We start from the raw sequence: 24,629 nt of genomic DNA, 5'->3' as shown, positions 1-24,629 counted from the left end.
CAACCTCATGGCGGCGGCCGCCCCTCGGTATTCGGTCCCCAGCCGCCACTACTTTTCCCGATGTGCCGTCCCAGCCCTGCACCAGCACGTGTCAGACAACATCATCCGTGCCCTGACCAACGCCGTTTCTGACAAGGTCCACCTGACCACGGACATGTGCACGAGTGCTGCCGGGCAGGGCCACTATATATCGCTGACGACACATTGGGTTAACTTGGTGGAGGCTGGGACCGAGTCTGACCCTGCGGCTGGTCATATACTGCCGACGCCGAGGATTGCGGGGCCTACCTCGGTCCAGGTCTTTCCGGCCTACTATGCCTCCTCCTCCTCCAACCCCTGCTCCACCTCCTCCTCCGAACTACCATCCGTGGGCATGGCGCCATCAGTCGCTAGCTCTAGGCACAGCAGCAGTGCCGTCGCTAAGCGACAGCAGGCGGTGCTCAAACTGCTGAGCCTAGGCGATAAAAGGCACACCGCCCAAGAACTATTACAGGGCATCACGGTGCAGACTGATCTGTGGCTGGCACCGCTGAACCTGAAGCCAGGCATGGTTGTGTGTGACAACGGCCGTAACCTGGTGGCGGCTCTGCAACTCGGCAGACTGACACATGTGCCATGCCTGGCCCATGTGTTAAATCTGATAGTTCAGCGTTTCCTCAAGACATACCCCAATCTGTCTGATTTGCTCACGAAGGTGCGCCGCATCTGTGCGCATTTCAGGAAGTTCAACATTAACCATGTTATCCATGGTGCGCATTTCAGGAAGTTTCAGGAAGTTCAACATTAACCATGTTATCCAGAGTTTACCAGCAGTGCAGAGCAATTGTAGACTGCCAGATGTCAACTTCCACCAGAACTGGTAGTCAGGTCAGTCAGCTTCCTCAAGTCTACAATGAGGAGTGGACGTGGATGTCTGATATCTGTCAGGTGCTGAGTAACTTCAAGGAGTCAACACAGATGGTCAGTGGCGATGCCGCCATCATCAGCCTCACCATCCCGTTGCTTGGCCTGTTGAAAAACTCTCTGATCAGCATGAAGTCGGAAGCTTTGCGCTCGTCACAAGAGACGGGGGAAGAAGATTCTAGGCTGCCTATCCCGTGACCCTCGCGTTCAAAGAATTTATTCCAGCACCGATTACTGGGTATTCACTCTCCTGGACCCACGGTACAAGCAAAATCTTTCCACTCTCATCCCTGGAGAGAAAAGGAGTGTGAGAATGCATGAATACCAGCAGGCCCTGGTGCACAAGCTGAAACAGTATTTCCCTTCTGACAGCGCTAGCGGCAGAGTGCGTAGTTCTGCGGGACAAGTAGCGAGGGAGAGTAGGCGAGCAGGCAGCTTGTCCAGCACTGGCAAGGGTACGCTTTACAAGGCTTTTGCCAGCTTTATGTCACCCCAGCAAGACACTGTCACCTGTCCCCAGTCTCGGCAGAGTAGGGCTAATCTTTACAGAAAGATGGTGAGGGAGTACGTAGCTGACCATACCATCGTCCTAAATGATCACACAGCTCCCTACAACTACTGGGTTTCAAAGCTGGACATGTGGCACGAACTGGCGCTGTACGCCTTGGAGGTTCTTGCCTGCCCTGCCGCTTGCGTGTTGTCCGAGCGGGTTTTCAGTGCAGCTGGTGGCATCATCACCGATAAGCGTACACGCCTGTCGACTGACAGCGCTGACAGGCTGACGCTTATTAAGATGAATAAAGCCTGGATTTCTCATAATTTCCAATCTCCACCAGGTGAAGGAAGCTCAATCTGAATAATTTATGAACTCCTCCTCCTCATTTTCCTCCTTCTCCTCCTCTTTGTACACTAAAGCAGAGGAAACTGGCTATTTTTTGACAGGGCCCACTGGCTCTAGCTATAGTACTCTATGCATTGAATTTTTCTGGAGGGCCACCTACCTGGTCCTCTGTTTTAAACAATTTTTGGGACTGCCACATACAGGCACTCAATCTATTCAATTTTTCTGGAGGGCCACCTACCTGCTACTCTGGTTTGAAAACTTTTTTGGACTGCCACATACAGGCACTCAATCTATTTCATTTTTCTGGAGGGCCACCTACCTGCCCCTCTGGTTTGAAAACTTTTTTGGACTGCCACATACAGGCACTATCCAAATTAAATTGTCTCCATAGCAGCCTCCACACGTTGTCTCCATTGCTACCTCCAAAAGTTGTCCATGTAGCTGCCTCCATACATCGTCCCCTTATCAAACGAGGTGTGTCAGGCAGAAATTTGGGTTGTTTTCATGGATTCCACATCAAAGTTGTTAACTTTGTCGCCACCCTGCTGTGTTATCCACAAAATATACTGGCAAACTTTTATGATTAACCGATATTATTTCAGCGCTTCTTGCGCATCTGTTGATTGCACTGCTGTGTAATCCACAAAATATACTGCCAAACTTTTACCATTTACCGATATTACTTCAGCGCTTCTTGCGCATCTGTTTACATTCCCCTCACCCGCCATATCCCAAACTTATAAGAACGCTACTACACTTAACTTGGTGGAGGCTGGGACCGAGTCTGACCCTGGGGCTGGTCATATACTGCCGACGCCGAGGATTGCAGGGCCTACCTCGGTCCAGGTCTCAAAGGCCTACTATACCTCCTCCTCCTCCCACCCCTCCTCCACCTCCTCCGAATTACCATCCGTGGGCATGGCGCCATCAGTCGGTAGCTCTAGGCACAGCAGCGGTGCCGTCGCTAAGCGACAGCAGGCGGTGCTCAAACTGCTGAGCCTAGGCAATAAAAGGCACACCGCCCAAGAGCTATTACAGGGCATTCCACATCAAACTTGTTAACTTTGTCGCCACCCTGCTGTGTAATCCACAAAATATACTGGCAAACTTTTATCATTTACCGATATTATTTCAGCGCTTCTTGCGCATCTGTTTACATTCCCCTCACCCGCCATATCCCAAACTTATAAGAACGCTACTACACTTTATCTTATACAAAAGGTTCTTAGAAGTGCTGTTTGGGGAGTAGCCTAGAGACAGGGGCTTGGATTGGCGAAAGCTCGCCTGGCAGCGTAGCGCCAGCTCCATCCCAAGATCCAACTAACATAGTTTTAACTGCAGCACCTTTAATCTACAACTAGTTCACTGCCTCCATACATGGTCCCCTTATCAAACGAGCTGTGTCAGGCAGAATTTTCAGGTGTTTCACCAGATACATAGTGGAACTCGGCGCGTCTGTCGCCGCCATGCTGGAGACCTGCAGTTGCAATCATAGAAGCGCAATATGGATGCCCCATACTGTCGCTCTTAATCATGGAAGTCCTCTCCATGGCTGCCTCCAAATGTCGTCCCCTTATCAAACGAGCTGTGTCAGGCTCATTTTTCGGGTGTTTCACCAGATACGTTATGAAACTTGGTCACTATGTCGCCACCATGCTGTGTTATCGACTAAATATACCGTCAACCTTTTGTTCACAGAGGAAATAATTTCAGCGCTTCTTGCTCACCTCCTTTGGTTCCTCTCTGCCACCCATTGGTTTGAAGCCTGAGTCCATTTAGGGTATGTCGCCATGCCACTCTCTAGCCTGCGGCTGCTGACGCTGCCTCTGCATGCCGTCCCCTATAGTGTCAGGGTCAATTATTGGATGTTTTAGATGCTATCTAGCTTCATTCTGTCACTCTGTCATGGCCATGCTGTTGCCCATAATTTTGGCATAATGGTGCGTTTAAGCAGCCTCAGAGGCATCCATGCATGCTGCCCCTGCTGTTTCCTGTCCATTTCCGTGGTGTTTCCACCCTTTTCTGAGGTTTCCAGGTGTTTGGCCAAGCTTCCCTGTGCAGAGCCTTGGTCCCCTTGAAAAATGCTTGAGTCTCCCATTGACTTCAATGGGGCTCGTTATTCGAGACGAGCACTCGAGCATCGGGAAAAGTTCGTCTCGAATAACGAGTACCCGAGCATTTTAGTGCTCGCTCATCTCTAATGATAACATTTGATTGTGGTGATATTACTGATAACTAGGGTTGAGCAAACGTGAAGTTCATTAGAAGTTCGGGGCCGGGTTCAGCTCAACATCCTTCAGCAGTTAACACTTGCAAACACCGCTAACACCATTTTGGGGAGGATTGTTGCCAAAATGGTGGAACGCGGCACATTTAAACACATTACACCCAGCACGAACCTGGACCCTGCACGATTTTAAAATTCAGGTTCAGCCAGCTATAAATTTTACCGGTCCATTCACCATAAATGATAACGGCACTTGAGGATAATTGATTAGAAAAACATTGCATTGATGAGGATGATATGTGATATTGATGATAACATTTAATGATGAGAATAACATTTTAAGTTGATTTTTTTCTATAAGTGAACGGTGTTGATGTTGTTTTTGAAAGTTAGCTAGATGATGATGATGGCACTATAGGGTGATGATGAGAATTTGATGTAATATTAGTGTAATAATAATGACACTGCATGGGACGATGGTGATGATATTAAATGGTGGTGGTATTTTGCAGACAAAATCGTTATGTTTATGGACCTTAAAATTTAGTACAAATTTGGTACAATTGGTATAGATGAAGATCAATGATTGAAAATTAAGATAACTTATAACTAATAATAATAATAATACTTTATTATCCCAAACGGGAACTTAAAGTGTCACATCCGCAGTACATCAATTTGACAAGACATCACATATATAAAAAACTCACATAAAAAAGAACACATATACCATAGAACAGAAAAAAAACACCGATACACATAAATATAAATTTCACTTGGTATTCAATAAATAATTAATTAAATGAATTATAAAAAGTAATAAAATAGTACCCATCTTTCCAATAATCGTACATTCTTAGGCTATATTCACACGAACGTATGGGGGACGTATATACGGCCGCCGTATATACGGCCGATATACGTCCCCCATACACTTCTATGGGCGCACGGCACCCTACGCACACGTGCGGCACCGTACCGTTCCGTACCCGGGAAAAAGATAGGACCTGTCCTATCTTTTCCCGTAATACGGCGCCGTGCGCCATAGGTTGCTATAGAGAGGGGCGGGGGTGAGCTGCGCTCACCTCCTCCTCCTCTCCCCGTACACTGCAGTTGCCCGCTACGGTACGGTACGAGCGGGCAACGGCAGTGTGAATATAGCCTAAAACTTTCCTATTTTACCCCTAATTGCGGTATTTGACAGCTCGAGAGCGGCCGGTATAAACGTCTTTTTAAATCTCTCCGACCTGCATCGCAAGAGAATAAAACGGGAACTAAAACAACTAATCTGTGCCTGCAGCACGCCATGCATTGGATGGTCACTATTATTTCTGATTTTTTCCAATTTCCTTATTATCCCACACTGTACAAGTTTCTCCCATCTATCAAATTGCAAACCCACTATCGAGGAGGCTTTCTTAATTAGTTTATCCATCTTTTGACAATCTCTACTAGAGATATTTCCAGTGGACAGAAATCTAACCATGGTCACACAGGTGCACAGCTCGTTATAACACACAGCTTTAATTTCTGTCATATTAACAAGCTGTGCCTCTTCTGTCTGCTGTGGCCATGCGCTCTGCCGGCTGTTACAACAGACAGAGGAGGGGAATGGAGCATCAGGGAGTGGCACCGAGCATCCGGACTGCCCGAAGGTGAGTATGTAAGTTTATTTTTTTTAAGTGCTGGGAAAACTGGAGGCTGGCTGTATACTAAAGGGTGCTGGCAGGCTGCAAAAGGGGGCTGGCTGCCAGCTAAAGGGGGCTGGCTGGCTAATAAAGAGGGCTGGCTGGCTACTAAAGGGGGCTGGCTGGCTAATAAAGAGGGCTGGCTGGCTACTGAAGGGGGCTGGCTGGCTAATAAAGTGGACTACCAGGCTACTAAAGGGGGCCAGCTGGCTGCATACTACAGGGATCTGGCTGGCTATATACTGGGGAGGCTGTGACTAATGCATCTCCCACCCTCGAGTTAATAGGTTTTCACTAGAGATGAGCGAGCACTAAAATGCTCGGGTACTCGTTATTCGAGACGAACTTTTCCCGATGCTCGAGTGCTCGTCTCGAATAACGAACCCCATTGAAGTCAATGGGAGACTCGAGCATTTTTCAAGGGGACCAAGGCTCTGCACAGGGAAGCTTGGCCAAACACCTGAGAACCTCAGAAAAGGATGGAAACACCACGGAAATGGACAGGAAACAGCAGGGGCAGCATGCATGGATGCCTCTGAGGCTGCATAATCGCACCATTATGCCAAAATTATGGGCAACAGCATGGCCATGACAGAGTGACAGAATGAAGCTAGATAGCATCTAAAACATGCAATAATTGACCCTGACACTATAGGGGACGGCATGCAGAGGCAGCGGCAGCAGGCTAGAGAGTGGCATGGCGACATACCCTAAATGGACTCAGGCTTCAAACCAATGGGTGGCAGAGAGGAACCAAAGGAGGTGAGCAAGAAGCGCTCAAATAATATCGGTACATGATAAAAGTTTGCCAGTATATTTTGTGGATTACACAGCAGGGTGGCGACAAAGTTAACATGGAAGCCATGAAAACAACCCAAAATTCTGCCTGACACAGCTCGTTTGATAAGGGGACCATGTATGGAGGCAGTGAACTAGTAGTAGATTAAAGGTGCTGCAGTTAAAACTATGTTAGTTGGATCTTGGCATGGAGCTGGCGCTCCGCTGCCAGGCGAGCTTTCGCCAATCCAAGCCCCTGTCTCTAGGCTACTCCCCAAACAGCACTTCTAAGAACCTTTTGTATAAGATCAAGTGTAGTAGCGTTCTTATAAGTTTAGGATATGCTGGATGAGGGGAATGTAAACAGATGCGCAAGAAGCGCTGAAATAATATCGGTAAATGATAAAAGTTTGCAAGTATATTTTGTGGATTACACAGCAGGGTGGCGACAAAGTTAACAAGTTTGATGTGGAATGCCCTGTAATAGCTCTTGGGCGGTGTGCCTTATATCGCCTAGGCTCAGCAGTTTGAGCACCGCCTGCTGTCGCTTAGCGACGGCACTGCTGCTGTGCCTAGAGCTACCGACTGATGGCGCCGTGCCCACGGATGGTAGTTCGGAGGAGGAGGTGGAGGAGGGGTGGGAGGAGGAGGAGGCATAGTAGGCCTGAAACACCTGGACCGAGGTAGGCCCCGCAATCCTCGGCGTCAGCAGTATATGACCAGCCGCAGGGTCAGACTCGGTCCCAGCCTCCACCAAGTTAACCCAATGTGCCGTCAGCGATATATAGTGGCCCTGCCCGGCAGCACTCGTCCACGTGTCCGTGGTCAGGTGGACCTTGTCAGAAACGGCGTTGGTCAGGGCACGGATGATGTTGTCTGACACGTGCTGGTGCAGGGCTGGGACGGCACATCGGGAAAAGTAGTGGCGGCTGGGGACCGAATACCGAGGGGCGGCCGCCGCCATGAGGTTGCGAAAGGCCTCGGTCTCTACTAGCCTATAGGGCAGCATCTCCAGGCTAAGCAATCTGGAGATGTGCACATTAAGGGCTTGGGCGTGCGGGTGGGTTGCACTATATTTGCGTTTCCGCTCCAGCGTCTGGGGTATGGAGAGCTGAACGCTGGTGGATGCTGTGGAGGATCGTGGAGGCGACGATGGGGTTTTTGTGGCAGGGTCCTGGGCAGGGGGCTGACTATCAGCTGACACAGGGGAAGGAGCAGTGGTGTGCACGGCCGGAGGTGAACGGGCTTGTTGCCACTGAGTGGGGTGTTTAGCATTCATATGCCTGCGCATACTGGTGGTAGTTAAGCTAGTAGTGGTGGAACCCCTGCTGAGCCTGGTTTGGCAAATGTTGCACACCACAGTCCGTCGGTCATCCGGTGTTTCCTTAAAGAACCTCCAGACTTCTGAAGATCTAGCCCTCGCCGCAAGAGCCCTCGCCACGGGAGCTTCACTAGTTGACACATTTGGCGCTGATGCACCAGCTCTGGCCCTGCCTCTCCGTCTGGCCCCACCACTGCCTCTTCCAACCTGTTCTGGTCGAGGACTCTCCTCCGTCTCAGAAGCACTGTGTTCACCCGGCCTCTCAACCCAGCTTGGGTCTGTCACCTCATCATCCTCCGATCCCTCAGTCTGCTCCCCCCTCGGAATTACTGCCCTGACAACAACTTCCCCACTGTCTGACAACCGTGTCTCCTCATCGTCGGACACCTCTTTACACACTTCCACTACGTCAAGAAGGTCATCATCACCCACAGACTGTGACTGGTGGAAAACCTGGGCATCGGAAAATTGCTCAGCAGCAACCGGACAAGTGGTTTGTGACTGTGGGAAGGGTCCAGAAAACAGTTCCTCAGAGTATGCCGGTTCAAATGCCAAATTTTCCTGGGAGGGGGCAGACTGGGGGGGAGGAGGCTGAGGTGCAGGAGCTGGAGGAGTGGCGATTTCGGTGACATGGGTGGACTGCGTGGAAGACTGACTGGTGGACAAATTGCTCGAAGCATTGTCAGCAATCCACGACATCACCTGTTCGCACTGTTCTGGCCTCAACAGTGCTCTACCACAAGTCCCAGTAACTTCAGACATGAACCTAGGGAGTGTAGCTCTGCGGCGTTCCCCTGCTCCCTCATAAGCAGGTGGTGTCTCACCCCGGCCAGGACCACGGCCTCTGACCCCTGCAGTAGTTGGACGCCCACGTCCCCGCCCTCGTCCTCTACCCCTAGCCCTCGGGTTAAACATTTTTAAAATGAGAGTTATAGCTTTAATTTTTTTTTTACTTTTTTTTGTGTTTTTTTTTTTTTTTTGTGTTTTTGAGTTTTTAAAACCAAACGATGCTATCCTATTGCTATGGCTATTTTCTAGCCAAGTATGAAAGCACACTACTATGCCAGATGAGATGATGCTGAGTTATTAAACAAAATAAACGTAAAATAAAAAAGGACAAATGGCAGACTGTGCCTAATTGAAATCCAACCCCTACTAAATTTTCCCACTTCGGTCTTTGCAATGGATATGTGCGTCACTAAGCGCAAAACACAGCGGTCGCAAGTCTCACTACAAATTGCTCACAATTGGCTAGTAGATGCACTGCAGCAAGTACAGCCACCAGCAGATCAACCAGAAATCAAATATATAACGCTACTGTAGGCGTAAGTAAGCCGTTTGGATTCTCCTATGGCTATTTTCTAGCCAAGTATGAAAGCACACTACTATGCCAGATGAGATGACGCTGAGTTATTAAACAAAATAAACGTAAAATAAAAAAGGACAAATGGCAGACTGTGCCTAATTGAAATCCAACCCCTACTAAATTTTCCCACTTCGGTCTTTGCAATGGATATGTGCGTCACTAAGCGCAAAACACAGCGGTCGCAAGTCTCACTACATATTGCTCACAATTGGCTAGTAGATGCACTGCAGCAAGTACAGCCACCAGCAGATCAACCAGAAATCAAATATATAACGCTACTGTAGGCGTAAGTAAGCCGTTTGGATTCTCCTATGGCTATTTTCTAGCCAAGTATGAAAGCACACTACTATGCCAGATGAGATGACGCTGAGTTATTAAACAAAATAAACGTAAAATAAAAAAGGACAAATGGCAGACTGTGCCTAATTGAAATCCAACCCCTACTAAATTTTCCCACTTCGGTCTTTGCAATGGATATGTGCGTCACTAAGCGCAAAACACAGCGGTCGCAAGTCTCACTACAAATTGCTCACAATTGGCTAGTAGATGCACTGCAGCAAGTACAGCCACCAGCAGATCAACCAGAAATCAAATATATAACGCTACTGTAGGCGTAAGTAAGCCGTTTGGATTCTCCTATGGCTATTTTCTAGCCAAGTATGAAAGCACACTACTATGCCAGATGAGATGACGCTGAGTTATTAAACAAAATAAACGTAAAATAAAAAAGGACAAATGGCAGACTGTGCCTAATTGAAATCCAACCCCTACTAAATTTTCCCACTTCGGTCTTTGCAATGGATATGTGCGTCACTAAGCGCAAAACACAGCGGTCGCAAGTCTCACTACAAATTGCTCACAATTGGCTAGTAGATGCACTGCAGCAAGTACAGCCACCAGCAGATCAACCAGAAATCAAATATATAACGCTACTGTAGGCGTAAGTAAGCCGTTTGGATTCTCCTATGGCTATTTTCTAGCCAAGTATGAAAGCACACTACTATGCCAGATGAGATGACGCTGAGTTATTAAACAAAATAAACGTAAAATAAAAAAGGAAAAATGGCAGACTGTGCCTAATTGAAATCCAACCCCTACTAAATTTTCCCACTTTGGTGTTTGAGGTGGATATGTGTGCCACTAAGAGCTAAACACAACGGTAGCAAGTCCCCCTGCTAATTCCTCACAAAATGGTACTAGATGCAAATAAAAAAAAAAAAAAGTAGAACGTTATTGTAGCCCTAAGAAGGGCTGTTGGGTTCTTGGAGAATCACTCCTGCCTAACACTATTCTAATAGAACAGCCTAACGCTTTCCCTGACCAGCAGCAGCTCTCTCCCTAGCGGCATCCAGACACAGAATGATCCGAGCAGCGCGGGCAGCGGCTAGTCTATCCCAGGGTCACCTGATCTGGCCAGCCAACCACTGCTATCGACGTGTAAGGGTACCACGTCATGCTGGGTGGAGTGCAGAGTCTCCTGGCTTGTGATTGGCTCTGTTTCTGGCCGCCAAAAAGCAAAACGGCGGGAGCTGCCATTTTCTCGAGCGGGCGAAGTATTCGTCCGAGCAACGAGCAGTTTCGAGTACGCTAATGCTCGAACGAGCATCAAGCTCGGACGAGCATGTTCGCTCATCTCTAGTTTTCACAGTTTTTGGTGGTAAAATTAGGGGCTTCGGCTTATAATCGAGTATATATAGTATATAGATTGATGACTAACGAGGAGAATAATAATAATAGTAGAAATAATGATTGTGAAGTTAACCCAATTATTATTTATTAATTTTATGAATTATAATGAGAATGACTGGAGAAAAATCATGTTAATTGAGTTAGGAATTATATTTATTATAATTGATTAAATTCGATTCACACTTACTCATTCAGTTACCATTAAACCCTAAGTAATTTCGGAAACTAGAGATAAGGTCAACTATGTAAACAGGTCAATGTTCTTCAAAATTGTACACAATGATGTAGATTGCCAGTAAAATGAAATGTATTTACTTATGGCTGGACCATTGTACAAGCTCTTACACCTGTGTCACCCCTTTTTCTGCATAGGTTGTAAGCTTTTGAGATGAGGGTCCTCACTCATATTGTTTCATATGACCATGCTATTGCTCTGTATTATATTATTTGTATATGTACCCCATGATCTAGTGCTACGGAATATGATGGCACTAAATAAAGATTTATTTATTCATATACATTTTGCTATCCTCTAAACAGCAGCCTATTAATATCTATACTATGCTGTATAACTCTGTAAACTCTTGACTTCTTTTACTTATTCTCCATTATAGCTGGTTTATAGCAGGAGTATAGAACATGGTCTCTATAAAAAAAAATGTCAGGCAAGGGACACACAGGGAGAATTCACTGGAATTTACATATAACAAAGAAAAAAACAACTGAAACAGTTCACACTGTCTTTATCATATGCTATTCATGTACTGCCGGTCTAGTCAGTGGGTAGTGAAGTCACTAGATTCCAAGAAAACCAGCAGCACAAGCCATATTTTTCTGCAAACTATAGATGAGATGTGCACTGCACTGTTCCTGTACATGGTTAATTTTCCATTGCCCAACTTGCTGCGCTTTAGACTCATGTGTCCCAAAGCCTAACTCAGTGTTTTATGTAGATTTCACTTGGTATCAGCAATATGTGAGGGACATATATAGATCCATGTGTAGGGCATGTGCCTGGTGACTGAGAAGTTTGTGTTCCTACATTTCATGTAAATCATTGATTTTGGCAGAGTGGCTTCCTCAACCATCACAATGTCCATTAGAAGGTAATAAAACGCCTCATTTCCTGGTCGTTTGGCGGCTGGGCAGCGGCATTTTAGGAAAACTTTATAGAGGATATGGAATTTTTTCAGTGAAGGTGTGAGATTTGGCGGGCTGTACCCGACTGCTCCAACTCGAAGTAATTAGTTATTTGGTCACTTCCAAAGTAAACATGGCAACACCACAGTGTCTCCTTACCATTTACCGGAAATTCAGAGAGCAGTGACAATCACCAGTGCAGTAACCCTCTTATGGGCTGAAGGATTAAACTTCTACTAACCCTTAACTCCTAAATGTCACATGACAACAATAAGCCCTTTACTCCATTCTTCAGACTTAGGCCTTGTGAACATGAAAGTAGTTTGGGGCCGTGTGGGGCCATTGTTTCAACTGCTAGCACATGTCTCCATGTATTTTTATGAGCTCTGTTGTTTGCAGTCCATGATAAGCACATGTTTGGGTTTAGTAGGTGGCCTAAATATATGACTTTGTATTCATTCTGACTGTCAATAATTACTACCATTATTCTACCATTGATCATCACTATCATTTTCTTTGCTGTCAGTGATATGGTTACCACAAACAGGGCCGGATTAATATTGAAGGGTGGGGGGGGACCCTGAGCGCAAAATCTGGAGGAGGTCCCCCACAGAATGTAGCCTAGACAGCATACATATTTAGCATCCATGTAATAGGTAGGACATCCCCCGCCCCCAAGTCAGTAATCCATGTAAGACAGGTTCCTCCCTTAGGCTTCATGCACAAAAACGTAAAGGGGACCATGATCTGTTCGCAAAAATTGTGGCTAGATCATGGCCCCCATTGATGTCTACAGTGCTCCAGTTACTAATCTACAGCACTCTCAGTATTTAATAGATGTTCAGCCCCTAGCAATTAATAAATGTACAGTCCCCAGTAATTAATAAATGTACAGCCCCCAGTAATTAATAAATTTACAGCCTCCAGTAATTAATATTTACAGCCCCCATGTAATTAATAAATTTACACCCCCCCAGTAATAATTATACAGCCCCCAGTAATATACAGTCCCTCAGTAATATATACAGCCCCCATTAATATATTGTGCCCCGGTAATATATACACCCCCTATTAAAATACAGTCCCTCAGAAAAATACAGTCCCTCAGAAATATACAGTTCCCCAGTAACATATACAGTCCCCATTAATATATAGTCCCCCAGTAATATATACAGCCCCCATAAATATAGATATATACAGCCCCCCATTGATATATACAGCACCCAGGGATATATAATAGTAACAGGGATAGTAATTAATAAATTTGCAGCCCCTGGTAATCCATAACTAGTGCCCAGTGTATAACAAAGCAGCTAAAATAATAAATCTGTACATAACTTCTCTCATTTGCCCGATGCGCGGCTACCTCCTCCTCTTCTTTTGGGATGTCGGCATCATGCTGCAAGTGGAGAACAGTCCTGTGCACTACATGCTCTATGGCACATTTGGGGGGGGGGGTTCATTTAAGGGAAAAGTGGTGGAGGACCCGGGGCTGACCACAAACTACTTCTATGTCCCCTCCTCAACTATACACACATTTTAATATGTTAGTGTAGAAGATCCTCATAAGAACATACATGGCAATAATAAACTATTATTTAATAACTTAAAGTAAGCATCTTCTAGTGCTACAACAGATGCAGCAGTGTTACACTGCTAGCGTTATTGGAAACCTCCGATAACGCTAGCAAACACTGCCGCACTGTACAATAAAAAAATGCCGGACCGCGTGGTCGGGCGTATTCATGAGGGGAGTAGGAGGGGCCGTCCGGGGGTAAAGCAGCACCTCGGACCACCCCCTCATGAATACGCCCAATGGCTTACAGCGCAGCATTTTCTATTGTACAGCGCGGTGGTGTTTGATAGCGTTATCAGAGGTTTCCAATAAAGCTAGCAGGGTAACACTGCTGCATCTGTGGTAGCACTAGGAGCTGCTTACTTTAGTAAGCAGCTCCTAGTGAAGTTTTTACATGTGACAGGTACTCTTTAACCTTATTACCTTATTTCAGATATTTTAGGACAATCAGGTGGCATCCAGTTTCCATGCCACAAAGATATCATATCCCCAGCCTGCTTACATAGGTTATATAGTTATATGATCTTGTTTGAAGTGACCCTTACCACTGCAAAAACTGTATTTATATTCCAGGATTGTAGCTTTGCCAAGTCTAGTAGGCACATATCCTCATACTGCTGTGCTTGTAGCTGCAATGGACTGCTGCACAGCACTGTGAGCATAAATCCCAATATACACACAATTCCAAAGACATACATTGATTTATATGCAATCCTATGCGAATGATTGGCTTAGAGCTCACATTACAGGTGTGACATCATACCAAAAAGAGCCGTCAATCAAACAGTAAACTGCCCCAGAGTATTATGGGTTGGCGGTGGTAAGTGGTGCTAAGCTCCTCGGCTTATCATGTTGTTATACGCTCGGACACAGAAGAAATGATATTGAGTGTAATTAGAAGTTTTATCCAGAATTCTGCAGCTATGACGGAATCAGCCATCAACCTGTAATCCCCCAAATCTACAGAACTAAATGAGGCCACTCGTCAGCGCTGTCATTCGCCTCGTTTTCAGGGATTAAGGGACATGGTTGTAGTGTAGCTACAAATCTATAAAACAAACAGTAACTACTCTCTGTCTGGAGGAATTACAAAGAACGAGAGGCAGGTAATAAACTGGAGCTGCTACAGAACCATCTGTTCACACCCAGAGTTTTGGTCCATTTGATTAAAGGGTTTGTCCAGTTTGCATATTTTTCATACTATTGGCTCCAGGTGGTTCATTAATAATAAAGTTATACTTACCTTGGTGCCTGTCTTCTGTCCAGCGCAGTGTTGACTGTCACCCTGTTTTCCTTTAGAACACAAAGGCTCAGCAGTGATGCCACATCAAGCCTCTCGCCATGACTTGTATTAGGATGTAGCTGCTTTGTGCTGGAGACCGGCACCGGAGACCGGATGCCGTGCCTGAAAGGGGTATTCCGGGAATATATCCCCGTAATCGTATCGACCCATAGAATAAAGATAACATGATTATTAGGCTATACGGTGAACACGAAAAAAAAAAGAAGTAAAAAATCCAGTACAGAATTGATGCTTTTCTACTCATGACCTCAAAAAAAGTTCCTAAATTTTCAACAATAGGTGATAACAACCCCAAAATGGTAACACTGGGATAAGCATCTCGTCCCGCAAAAAAAATGCCGTCACATGGCCCAAATAACGGAAAAGCGAAAATTTTATAGCCTTCAAAAGGGGGCAACGAGAAAACTAAAATCCTGGCAACTGCAGGGTGCTCCTTCCCTTCTGCGCCTCGCTGTGCCCCCATAACACAAGTAATGTCCACATGTGGGGGGTCTCTGTACTCAGGAGAAATTGTAGAACAAATTTTATGGTGGGTTTTCTCTTTTTATCTTTTGGAAATGTGTAAATTTTAGGGTTAAATGAACGTATAACCGACAAAATTTGTCCATTCTAAATTTCACCGCCATTTTGATTCAATTACTATGAAGCTCTCAAGGGGTTAACAATCTTTGTAAATGCTGTTTCTGATAGTTTGTGGGGTGCAGATTTGAAAATGGGTTGGTTATATAGGGGGTTTTTGATGCTAAATATGTAAAATTTAATTTCAAACAGTATTTATCCCCAAAATAGTCAATTCTGAAAATACGGAAAATTGCTATTCGATTTGTAGGCCGCGTGGTGTCAAAATAAATTATCCAAACATTTCAAAAATTATGAAAATGTAAAGTAGACAAATGGGAAATGTTATTCGGCAAGTTATTTAGGTGGTAAATCGATCTGCCTGAAAACACGGTGATTTTGAATTTCGAAAATGGCAAATTTTTCTAAAAATTCATCATTTTTTTCCTTTTTTTGTAAATAAACGCAAAACTTAGCAGCCAAAATTTACCACTAAAATGAAGTACAACATGTGGGGAAAAAACAATCTCAGAATCGCTTTGATAAGTATAAGTGTTCAAAAGTTATAACCATATAAAGAGACACAGGTCAGAATCCAAAAAATGGGACTGAGCCTTAAAGGGGTATTCCGGGAATATGAACGTCTGACACAAAACCCCATGATGATATAAATAAATGAATACAACAACACTCAGTGTCATTAGTCACAAAACGGAGCTTAAATAATTTGATTTTATGATTTACAAAATTTATGTCCTCTCTAAAGTAGGTGGAGTTATCACTAAGATGGCCGCCACTGGAAACTACAAGTTCCATGATCCTTTAGTTCTCAGTAACTCCTCCTACCACTTATGCTCTGCTAACAGTGATGATGTAACAGGTTTTCTTGCTCTGTTACCATAGTAATGATGTATAACTGCCATCACCACAACACTGGCCATACTGGATGCACTTCAACCAACCAACTACAGCCAAACATAGTGGTGATCACATGACCTGCCCAGGCAGCTACAGGACATGTGATGTGGACATGTGACCAGCAGCCATCTTCTGTCCTGCAACGGACCGCGCGGAGGAAATTAACCGACTGAGTAAAGGGCCAGTAGCATTTTAATTCTCCATCACAGTCCATGTCACCAGCATTTTCTGCTAAGGGGAGAAAAATTTTAAATAACAACTAATTACACATTAGGTTATATTTTGAGTGCCCACTTGTATATGAATTATGCTGATTCCTGGAATACCCCTTTAAGCTGTAAAATGGCTGCGTCCTTAAGGGGTTTTTAATGATCTAGGACATAAATGCACATTCAAGGCAGCTGGTAATACCTGCCCCTGGATGTGCATTTTCATCCTGCACTACTGTCACATGACAACTGTCAATGGTGACAGTAGTGCTTGAGCCGGCTCTATGTGACAGCTGGAAAAACGATAGCCGTGATCCAAGCTATTTAACCCTCTAGGTGCCACAGTCAGACATGAACACAGCTTACCCCCCACAATTGGAACTCCCAGACCAGGTCCAAGGGGTGCTGATAATCTCTATGGCATCCCCGGGGTCTGATGAGGTACCCCAGGACTGCCTTTAGTTGCCAAGTAACAGATTCTGTCTCTGACAGGATCTGTCGCTGTACATGTCAGCCTATGCACACATCAGTAACAGTTTGAGCAAGCAATCAGATGATCGCTTGTTCAGATCCCAGAATTAGCCAGCAGAAAAAATGTAAAATAATGTGAAAAATATTTACAAATAAAAAGTAAAATTAAACAATAACATATGTCCCCTAAATGCCCTATAAATTATAAAATTCCCAGATATAATACAACTGCACATATAAGGTATCTCCACGTCCATAACATAAAATACAATCATTACTAAACCCCTTTGGTGAACACTGTAAAGAAAATTATTTTAAAAAACACTCAAAAAATGTGGATTTTTGCACATTCAACTAAACATACATGCAATAAAAAGTTATCATAAATTCACCTGATTCCAATAAAAAGAACATCTCATCCTGTAAAAAATAAGCCTTAATGCAGCTCACTCAACAAAAAAATCTAAATCTTATGCCTCTTAGTAGATGGCGATGCGAAAAACAAGTGTTTTCTCTGCGAAATTATTCAAACATATACACACTGCGGCCTATATAAATTCTCAGTACAGGCGGTCCCCTACTTAAGAACACCTAATTTACAGACGACCCCTAGTTACAAACGGACCTCTGGATGTTTGTAATTTACTGTACTTTAGCCCTAAGCTGGACTGTAGGGACTTAGCAAAATAAACCATGATGTTAAAATCTCCGCTCTTGACCCAGCGTTTCCACAGGATAAAAAAACCCATTTTAAACCAACCAAACATTAAGGGAAACCACACCGAGCTTGTTGTGGGTATGTGGGTAGGCCACAGCTTTATTTTATAATAAACCTTGAATTTAATAAATAACAGTATAAACTTCAAAACCAACGACCAAAAACACAAAAATTTCTGCCCATACGGGCCCTTCGTTTCTTCTGAAACAAAACCTTCGCCCGAATGGCGGCTGCTGGCCGGCAGACATCATGAGGGCACCTCCGTTTTGCCTTCGGGCATGTGACAGACCGCCAAAGCTGTGACTTCTGTAAAAGAAACAGAACAACCGGCAGAAAAAAGAATTGACGAGAAAAATACCTGAAAGAAAATTTTAAACCTGAGGGCAGGGTGGGTGGGAGACTTCACACTCTCTGGGTTGAGGGTAGAAGGAAAGAGGCCCCCTCCACATGCCCCCATAACTTATAAACCACCGGGGCGGGCCCCCATAGGCCCGCCAAACCTCCCCTTGAAGAGGGGGCCAATCGCTGCAAAAGCACTTTTTAAAATTAAATCTCCACCCCCCTACAGTCCCCCGCCCCTTCTCTAAATGATGTGGGGCTAGTGATAATCATCAAAGGTGTCTGCATCAAAGATTTATTGTTTATCATGGTTCCTATGAAAACCTAAAAGTTTTGAAATCCAATTGTCACAGAGACCAAAAACTAAATTGTCTGGGGTTACAATTATAAAATATACAGTTACGACTTACATACAAATTCAACTTAAGAACAAACCTGCAGAACCTATCTTGTACGTAACCCAGGGACTTCCTGTATATGAATTAATAATGACCATACAAAAATAGTGCCAAGGTGATAAGTACATAAGAATATATATATAGTAACATACATGCTATGAATATCTGAGCCCTACACGCACTACTGCTTCGCCAACATCCTCAGGGGGGGTAAGACACTCAACATGCTGGAAATTGTCTTGAAATAAAAACTAGGAGGCAGTAAACATGATCCGGCTACTACACAAGATTAAAGTGGAGGTGTCCAGTGACTTCATAATTTTGAATAAAATGCTTAATGCTAAATACAAACTCATGCGGCCATGGGTCACCATATGTTTGCATGGATACAGCATAAAAATATGTTCTTTCCATAAGTGAAAACAGCAATAAGGTTAATGAGCATAAATCACACAGATACACAGATCAGGTCATTGTTCCACAAATGAAGTAACTGATGTGAATTCCACTGCACTACTTCAATCCTTTGATCACCTTGTCAAACTGAGAGATTACAGTGAGTCTCAGATCAGGAGTCCGAGATTGGCGCATTAACGGATGACATCATCTTATTGTAAAGTAACAACTTTGATTTCCTTAAACAAACCCTCGCAACAAGTTAAATGGGGTGAAGAAAGGTTCTCTTTGTATGCAACGAGTCAGGTGCTGCCCCCTAGTGGTAAAAAGTGGCATCACAGACAACTAGTGAAATTTACAACAAGACTTGGTAAACTGGGAATCTAAAAAGATTAATTTGGAAATACATAGATTTGGCTTAAAAAGGAAATCAGGGGCAGAGCTACAGCCTGTGCTGCTTGTTCGGCTGCACAAGAGCCCCCTGATATAGATAAAAGAAGCCCACAAGGGATATTCTTATTGCTGCCTTTTTAGAAAAAATGACCATATTCACATGTTAATAGAGTTAGGGTGGTTTTACATTAGCGTATATTTTTTCACATCAGGGAACCCATTTTGGCTTATGGACTCATAGAGATTGGTTTTCTCCGGGACAGAGGCGTAACAAGGAAAGGCAGGGCCCCATAGCAGATTTCAAAATGGGGCCCCCCTTCCCACTTTAAAATGGGCATATTACACTCATACATATACATATATTTATTTACATAAACATACAGTTCTTTACTCATACACACATTTATACACTTACAACATATAGAGCATATACACATCATATATACACCGACATATAGTGCCATATACAGACGTACAGCATATATGCACACAGCACATATACACTCACCGGCCACTTTATTAGGTACACTTTATTCTTCGTGGCATAGATTCAACAAGGTGCTGGGAGCATTCCTCAGAGATTTTGGTTCATATTGACATGATGGCATCACATAGTTGCCGCAGATTTGTCGGCTGCACATCCATGATGCGAATCTCCCGTTCCACCACATCCCAAAGATGCTCTATTGGATTGAGATCTGGTGACTGTGGAGGCCATTTGAGTACAGTGAACTCATTGTCATGTTCAAGAAACCAGTCTGTGATGATTCTAGCTTTATGACATGGCGCATTATCCTGCTGAAAGTAGCCATCAGATGTTGGGTACATTGTGGTCATAAAGGGATGGACATGGTCAGCAACAATACTCAGGTAGGCTGTGGCGTTGCAACGATGCTCAATTGGTACCAAGGGGCCCAAAAAGTGCCAAGAAAATATTCCCCACACCATGACACCACCACCACCAGCCTGAACCGTTGATACAAGGCAGGGTGGATCCATGCTTTCATGTTGTTGATGCCAAATTCTGACCCTACCATCCGAATGTTGCAACAGAAATCGAGACTCATCAGACCAGGCAACGTTTTTCCAATCTTCTACTGTCCAATTTCGATGAGCTTGTGCAAATTGTAGCCTCAGTTTCCTGTTCTTAGCTGAAAGGAGTGGCACCCGGTGTGGTCTTCTGCTGCTGTAGCCCATCTGCCTCAAAGTTCGACGCACTGTGCGTTCAGAGATGCTCTTCTGCCTACCTTGGTTGTAACGGGTGGCGATTTGAGTCACTGTTGCCTTTCTATCAGCTCGAACCAGTCTGCCCATTCTCCTCTGACCTCTGGAATCAACAAGGCAATTCCACCCACAGAACTGCCGCTCAATGGATGTTTTTTCTTTTTCGGACCATTCTCTGTAAACCCTAGAGATGGTTGTGCGTGAAAATCCCAGTAGATCTGCAGTTTCTGAAATACTCAGACCAGCCCTTCTGGCACCAACAACCATGCCACTTTCAAAGGCACTCAAATCACCTTTTCCCCATACTGATGCTCGGTTTGAACTGCAGAAGATTGTCTTGACCATGTCTACATGCCTAAATGCACTGAGTTGCCTCCATGTGATTGGCTGATTAGAAATTAAGTGTTAACGAGCAGTTGGACAGGTGTACCAAATAAAGTGTCCGGTGAGTGTACATCACATATATGTTATATACATATTATAATCTACAATGTGCAGAAAATATGTATATAATGGTGCACATCCTTTATTCTTTAGTATTAGGGTTGGATGACGAGGGGCCCCTGACACTGTGGGCCCCAAAGCAATTGCTATGGCTGCTACCACAGTAGTTACGCCCTGCTCCTGGAGCACTTCTTATATACGCCCCTTCCACATTCGCAATGCCTTCTGAAGCCAATGTGCAGAAGCTTCCTTTGCTACCTAACCAAGTAGATCCCATTGAGCCACCACCTTCAGATATCCTTCTAAGCCTTTTTTAGGACAAAGGAGGGAATACATTAACTAATAATGAACGAGGGCCGGCATCACGGTACCCCGAAGAATCTGCCACCAGAGCTACTTAGGTAAATAGATTCCATATGGTAGGTTTCCTTTAAGGGTAAGTTCACAGAATGAAATTTTCTAACAAAATGTATAGGAAACATTTGCCCTCCCAGTTATATCAATGTTCATACTGCCCTATAATATTTGTGGATACAGCTCTGGATGTGACTAAATGATGCAAAAAAGTCATTGAATTCTATCTGGAAAAAGACTGGGCCTGTACAGTAACTGCACAGAGTCAAGTCACATGTCAGTGTCCCAGTTCTCTGTTGCTGCCCCCTTTCTTGCTTCGCTCTTTCTGTTTTTTTCTCGCCTAGTTGGCAGCTCTGGTTTTTTTCATTGTTTATTTTGGGTCATGTCCAGCATAAGTCATTAAAAGTGCAGCCTCAGCAACCTCCTTTTCCTTCTCAAATTTTATTCCAAATCGCACAACTTATTGCAATCACAGCATCCAACAAAGCAGCAAGATCTCTGTAAGCAGCAAAGATCCCAGAATCAGTGCATGACATTTATATTAAATCATGAAATGGTAGTGGAAATTAATAATTTATACATTTTAGGTTCTAAGATGTACCATTGATCTGAACATTACCCACTTCATGCCATGGGCAGTGCCGTGCCTCCAGTGGAGGTTGACCCTTTAACTTCTAGGGGACCCACAGGTCCAAGCCACTTAAAATTAGAGACCTGCCAAAAGCTGTTAGCAGTTCCATACTAGCATAAAAAGCATAAATGGTATCTCCATCTTTTAATTCATAAGGGGGAACTATATGGGGCAGATTTACTTACCATTCACGATCCAGCGGCGCGTTCTTTGCGAAGGATTCAGGTTCTGCCGGGATTCACTAAGGCAGTTCCTCTGACGTCCCCCAGGTGTCGCTGCTGCACTGAAGACCATCGGAATGCACTGAAGTTCACCGAGCCATCGTGGTTGCAGGTAAGCGCGTGTCGAGTGACACTTTTTTTTTTTAAAATGCGTCGGTTTTTCCAAATCCATCGCGTTTTTTTACGCCCACGCCCCCCCCCCCCCGATTTCCGTCGCGTGCATGCCGACGCCGATGCGCCACAATCTGATCGCGTACAAGGGCCCCATGATTTCTATGTTGTATTGTTAGGGGGTCCCCTAAGGAATTTAGCAGAGTAAGTAAAAGCTTACAGGATAATGTCACTAAAGCTAGGAGTTTGGTTGCTCCATAGAGGTAGAGCTTGGCAAAGGTGGTTCCATTTGCACCCATGACCCCATTCTCTCCAAAACGTTAGACTGATAAGAACAGATACTACACTTGATCTTAGCCAAAAGGCAGAGAAGCGATTAATGTTAAATCCAACATGACGTCACTTTGTCCTTACAAAGGGTAAGAGGAGGGCGTTAGTCCCTACTGTCAATGGAAATAGTAAATAAGCTCTTTAAAAAGGTCATATTCATTGAGTCTTTACAAGTATCATATTCATTGAACAAAATCTTGTGTCAATGGAACCATTTTGCTTACATTTAGAGCCTGGAAAATGACCCTGGTCTTATCCTCCTAATACTTTTTAGGGTATGTTGCACTTTACTTCTTTTTGCTCCACCACTTTACATTATGAGCCTAGAAACCTATCCTGGTCTTATCCTCCTAATACATCTGATGGTTTGTTGCACTTAACTTCTTTTTACTCATTTTGTTGAGATACCTACATAAAACAATGGCTTGAACATTTGTGTTGTTGACACAGAAACTCAATGATAGAGCAGTATTAGATGGTTGCCATCACAGTCTGCAGCATTATCACTGTTGTTGCTCCATTTGTTTATAGTTACCTGTTTCAGTTCACATTACCTTTCCCTAAACCCTCTGTTACTTCTGTCTGCATTTTGTCATCTATGTTTATTTTTCCTTGGCACTGACCTTCATGTACCCGACCTGCCACCTTGAGGGGGTCTCTCATCACCTCCCGTGTGAATCAGTCTAAGCTCTCCAGCCTCGTCTGTCATCATCAGGCTGATGAGAAAAGCTGTCAGACATCTGCTTGTTGGAAGACACTGATCAAATAATCATATTGTAGAAAGGGGCCTGGACCCGTTCTCCTCCCTCTGTCTGAGATGTTGTAGGGGCTGGGGGGTTCTCGTCAGGAGGCTGCAGGCATCTATCAGCAATACATTACAGGCTTCCAGGGTAATAATCAATTATTAATGCTGCAGAAATGACATCATAAACTAATTCTATCTAGCTCACAATTTTACACATAAAGGAATTACCATCATCATCTTTGGCCCAATAAGCTGACAATCTAAACTTTCTTTCTTTACACACAAACAATCGCCCAGATCTTTTAAACTGGATGCACTAGTTTTCGGTCTCACTTTGATCTGAAAAGAAAGTCTTTGGAGCTTTCACATTTATTTAAGAAGTGTCTGCACCAGTTTTGTGTCATGGCAGCACTGTGCCGACAATACAGAAACAATACAAAAAAATTAGCGCCTCAACACGCTGTATGTTAAAAATGTACCTATAAAAGTTGGTGCACACTTGCAGAGCAATGCAGGGTACACCAGATTACTGACGACCATGCGCCAGTATTCAAAAACATGGCGCATCCTGCACATTGGAAAGGCAAACTTCACTTAGTACAGACTGCCATCACTATTGATAAATCTAGGCCAATGTATTTCTCCTATCATCCCTTTCCAGATTAGGCAGGACAGTCCCGGTTTGCAGCCATTGTCCCTCCATCCTGCGTAGTTGGGAGAATGTCCCGGGCTTCCCCTCTCTCCCCTGCATTGTCCCAACTCCAGGGGCGGACTGGCCATTGAGCCCACGGGGGGAACTCCCGGTGGGCCGACTAGTTTGGGGCTGGTGCGAGGCCGGTCCAAAAATGAAAAAACATGTACTCACCCTTCCGACGCTCCCCCGAAGGTCCACTGATGTAGTCCAGCAGGCGGTAACAGCTCCATACGCGCAGGCGGTTCAAAGACTATGACGTCAACTGCTTGCCAACGTCATAGTCTGTGCAATGCCGGTGGCGCTCGGACCTGTCACCGCCAGCCGGACTACATCAGCAGAGATTTGGGGGTGCGTCGGAAGGGTGAGTACATGTTTTTATTTTTTGTGCTGGGCAGGGGACTGGCTGACTATATACAGGTGGGCAGGCTGGCTGTATACAGAGGGGGGAAAGCTGGCTGTATACAGGGGGAGCAGGCTGTTTACAGGGGGATGGGCTGTATACAGGCGGGCAGGCTGGCTATATAGAGGGGGCAAGCAGACTGTATACAGGGGGAGCAGGCGGTATACAGGGGGCAGGCTGGCTGTATACAGAAGGGGGAAGGCTGGCTGTATACAGAGGGGAGCAGGCTGGCTGTATACAG

At 44.7% G+C, this 24,629-nt stretch overlaps 1 non-coding gene across 1 annotated transcript; it reads right to left on the bottom strand.

Moving 5' to 3' along the window:
• Positions 1-22,396: 22,396 nt before the first annotated feature.
• On the bottom strand, positions 22,397-22,596 carry LOC140071446 (U2 spliceosomal RNA). The gene has a single exon (XR_011849142.1). It is a non-coding gene; the product is annotated as a U2 spliceosomal RNA (small nuclear RNA).
• Positions 22,597-24,629: the final 2,033 nt, after the last annotated feature.

This window comes from Engystomops pustulosus, chromosome 7 (genome assembly GCF_040894005.1).
Source record: "Engystomops pustulosus chromosome 7, aEngPut4.maternal, whole genome shotgun sequence".
Taxonomy (NCBI): domain Eukaryota; kingdom Metazoa; phylum Chordata; class Amphibia; order Anura; family Leptodactylidae; genus Engystomops; species Engystomops pustulosus.
This window is presented reverse-complemented; position numbering and strand designations above follow the sequence as displayed.